The sequence below is a fragment of the Lutjanus erythropterus genome, chromosome 4 (genome assembly GCF_056507025.1).
Source record: "Lutjanus erythropterus isolate fLutEry1 chromosome 4, fLutEry1.hap2, whole genome shotgun sequence".
NCBI lineage: Eukaryota > Metazoa > Chordata > Actinopteri > Lutjaniformes > Lutjanidae > Lutjanus > Lutjanus erythropterus.
Window position 1 is genome coordinate 32,613,689 of NC_139320.1, and position 4,927 is coordinate 32,618,615.

Sequence of the window (4,927 nt, forward strand, 5' to 3'; positions counted from 1 at the left end):
CTTCAGATTCGTCACTCTGGAGGGGGGCGGGGCTGTTAGCTGCCGGGTCTGTCAGCCAATCAGAGCCCGCTCTCCGCTCTTCCTGTTCTGACCATTAACGCATTTATGAGGAGGAGAAAAACAAGAAAACAAACACACCCTGCACCTGCTAACGCCAACAGAACTAATTTATAATATATATTTTTATTCATAACATCCACATTTATTGTTTCAGGGGATTTTTATTTTATAATCCAACATTTATTTATTTCAGGGGCTTTTAATTTATAATCCACAATTATTTATTTCAGGGAACCTTTATTTCATAATTCCACATATGCTCTTTAAGACACCCAAATGGCCAGCAGTGACCCTGAAAATTACATTAAAAATATAATAACACCTTTAATCAAAAATCTATATTTTAAATTAACTTATTTATTTAATTGTACCAAATTGTACCAAACTGCCTCTGTTTCAGGTTCAGTCTGCTTATTTTTCACCCGAAAAACACAAGACAAATCTGTCCTCTTAGTCTTCTAAATGCTGTGTCACTAGATTGGTGTTTTCCAGACAAATAATTTCTTGAAATCCACCCAAACGGATTAAAAAAGCACCTTAGTATTATCTACAATAAATATTACAAATTAACACCAACAGTATTGTGGTTAATAACATTTTTTTAAATGACATAATAATTAAACAACAAATCACAAGAGCCTAAAATTACAGATGAAAGGCTAAAACTATTTTTTATGTCTGGCCTCTGTAATTATGTAATTACATTATAGCAAACCTGAGTGAGGGTTGGATGCGGCCCACTGACGGGGTTCATGTGGCAGGCAAAGGCTATCATGGAAATACTGAAAATTAAACATCTAGTAAAGACAGTATCATTTTGCTCACCATTAAACTGTTATCAGACCTTTGTTTTGAAAGGGTTCAGTGCTGTGTTCTTTGTTAATGATAATGAACTGAATCTTTTATATTAAACTTTATTCACTCAGTGTTGTACATCAATGTTGTTTATGTTGTTCTTCTGCTTTTGCTGCGACTATTGTTGCAGCCTATATGCAGCATGGTACACTGTAAAAGGGTTTGGACATTACCAATAAAATATTAACCCACAAGTCACACGGCAGCTCAGAAAGGATGATTAACAGTAGAAGTGCCCTATATAAAACACTTATGACCATTACTTAGATTTACTTAGATAATTAGAGATTTGGTCATTATTAGGAACCTCTATGATTTGTATCTGTTCCACAGCAGCCTGATCAGTTTCTCATGTGGCCCCTGTGAAAAAATAACTGTCCACCCCTGCATTACAGTGTCGCTCAGTATTGGAACAATTGCCAAAATGATTGTTCCCATAAGTCACTGAGACATAAAAACATGGACAGTTAGGCTCCAGGTTAAAAAATAATTACCTAAAGCTGTTGCAGTAGAGACATTTTTTGCCAATTTTGCAGATAAATGGCAGCCAGCAGTGTCTGCTATGTTAGCTCTGACTGCTAGCATCTAACATACACAAATTCAATAGTGATGTGTCTATTTTTAAACTGTGCCTCAAAATACTCAATGCCAAGCTGTTTAAACAGTTAATACTGATCTTTACCTTGATTTTCTTGAGGGTCACCTGGTGTGAGTGTCCCAACCTGACAGCCAGTCACCTGCAGAGCTAATTTTACAGTAAGGTGGGACAGGCACCTTTAGATGAAAAAATAAATAAATAACATAAATGATCAGTAAACAAATAAAACAAAAAAACAATGGTTAATATGGTTAATTTGAAAAAATGTCATGTTGTAACTGAATCAGTTTTACATATCTGAGCGTTGAACATGTGGAACATTAACAAAAGAGGAGTTTGGAACCACAAAATGCTGCAGAACTGAGATCTTCCTAAAGATTTGACTGTGCAGTACAGCACAGTCAAAGTGGGATGTAGTGCTGCCAGAGTTGTTTTGTGGTACATTACTGTCACCTGGTGGCCAGATACAGACAGCATCCTGTAACAGGGATTTGTTTAAATACAGGTTTCAGAGTGAAACAAAAGACTCTCACTCTTCTACACTCCATTCTTTCTTTCCTAACTTATCATGCTGTAATCAGACATCCTCTGTCCGTGTTTTGATATCTGCTCCGGCTGCATGTGCATGTTAGTGCCTCCAGCTGGACTCTTGGAGAGATGGAGAGCTTTTCTACTGCTCCATCTGTAAGTAACTGGGGGTACACAATGTTACATGTCTGTTTTCATTAGTGATCAACTAGAAGAAGGTATGATGGCAAAGGAGCTCTTATTATGAATTTGTTCTGCAAATGTTGGAATCACTAGATGTTGCTGAACTCCAGAGTATGTCATCTATACAGTGAATTTAAAGAGGAATTTAAGTTTAAGAAAACAGGAGGTATTCCTGGGCTGTTTGCAACTTTCGAGTTTCTGATAGCAGAATCCCCAAGATAACAGAAAGATACAAAGGACTGGAAAAGGATAAAGGGTTTTGTCTTCCATGTAATGATAAATTTTGGGGGAATGAATATCATGTTTCATTTGAATGTAAAAATTCAGTCACTGTTGAGTTTAGAAGGAGGTGCCTGCCAAAATACTTTTTTAGTGATGCATCTATGGTGAAACTTGTTACTGCAAACACATAAACCAAGAGTAGTAGGTAAATTAGATGCTTTCTTGAGCACTGTCCTCCATTTATTTAAATGACCTAGTTTATCATATTCCTCTATTTTGGTCGTTTACCACTGTGTTGTTACTTCGTCTCATGTTTGCACTTCATACCACGTTGTGTGGTCTAGAGTAACTCAATAAACTGAACTGAAACTGAATGTCCCATATAGCAACTTTAAGTAAGTCTGCCTCTGCAGGCTTTGTCATAAAATATTGTTTGTGACAGTTAAAACACTGAATAAGCACAAATCACTGTAGAGTTGAAGTGAAGGAAATCCTATTGTAATTACAGTAAGACACATACATTATCACAAGCAGTTAAAGCAAAAATATCAGCTTCTTATTAACAACTGACATGATATTGGCATCTTGCCCAAAGTAAAAGCAATTTTCACCCAGTTATCAAAAACCTGGTAGAAAGCATGTTCTTGTTCATACACTGACAGTACCCTTGCATACACATGTTGTTCAGTCTCAGTGTCCCAAACACACACTATAGTCTTGGATTTCAACCTTTAACATCTGTTTCTACTTATAATAAGGAGGCCTCTTTTGCAGGAACTTTCACCCACATACATTTTCAAGAATCAAATATTGTTTCATTCTTTAGACAGGATCATTCAGAATCGCACAAGGACAGTGTGATAAATGTAAGTAAATGTTAAAACTAATGATTCAAACTGGTTTACTTTCACAACTTGGAACTTTATTGTAGTCCAACACTTACTGTACGGTAGCTGTGAAAGTACAACATTGTGCAGACATGCATGCAACATACTACATACAGGGGAATTCACAGTTTGACTTATAGCTTCTACAATAAATGTGCTAAATAGTACAGTTTTTACCATTTCAATTGTAAATATAAGTCCAAACCTGTCAATTTCAATATTGTTATTTATTTGGAATATTTTTTGATTATTGAGAGGATTTTACACACCACACAAAACAAAATCTGGTCTAGCCAGTCAGTCTGTCAGCAGGACAATGGTGTTGTTTATAATCATGGAGGAAGCACATGTAATATCCGTCCTGTTGCATTGTTGTCATGATTAGCACCGCTGTGCATGTCTGCTCCCACCTTGGATCAGGCAGTCAAGATGACTGCATGACAGTCATTACTATTACATGCTGTCTGTACAACTGAGCAAACAAAGTTTTGTGTTAAGTTAAGATCTGATCATAGTCACAGATAGTGCAAAGTTCATAATTTGTTAGTCTGGTTAAAATTCCTTAAATATGTTAAAATCTTTAGAAGAAAAAATAATATGGTAAGAACTTGTTGAATATATATCCCTCATTATAAAATGTTTTAATAATTTAACATCTTAATTTCTGTGTTATGTGTATCCATGTTTACTTGTGAACAGTCTTATTCTTCACTGCCTTCAACAACAACTGCAGATGCTCATGAGCAACAAAATAGGACCCAACTCATCAACATTCAATTAAATTCATTTAACAATGATCAAAATCAGTGAACCTTTAAAATATTGTTGAACAGGGAAGCAACATCACAATCACCTTGCATATCTTCCAGGATACAGACAAAGGTACAGGGTTGGTAATGCTAAGAAGATTGTTAGAAGTCAGATAGCCAGGCCATGACCACTAAAGTCTTTTAACAAACATCTATCATTTTGAAAACAGACCAGAGGGCTCTCACCATTTGGAAACCACTGCTTTAAAGTGGAGGTCGGCACGGTGGTGCGTTCGATCCCCCAGCTTGCTGGGGCAGGGCCTTTCTGTGCAGAGTTTGCATGTTCTCCCCGTGTCTGCGTGGGTCCTCTCTGGGTTCTCTGGCTTCCTCCCACAGTCCAAAGACATGCATGCTAGGTTAACTGGTGACTCTAAATTGCTCGTAGGTTTGAATGTGAGTGTGAGTGGTTGTCTGTCTCTATGTGTCAGCCCTGCGATGAACTGGCGACTTGTCCAGGGTGAACCCCGCCTCTCGTCCAATGTCAGCTGGGATAGGCTCCACCCCCCACAACCCTTTGGGAATAAGCGCTTACAGAAAATGACTGAAAATGAATGCTTTAAAGTGTCTGGAGATCAGAAACTTTAAGAGCTACTTCTGATTCCCTGTATTTGTCCTTTCTACCACAGAACTCCACAGAACACCAGAAAGGAAGAAAGATACAAGCCAACAACAGGCAATAAAGATCTGGTTTTGATGACACTGGACATGGGTCATATATTGAAGGTTCTCTTGGTGTTGCTCTGGTGCTCAGGTAGGATTAAGTGATGTAATAGGCCGTACTGTAT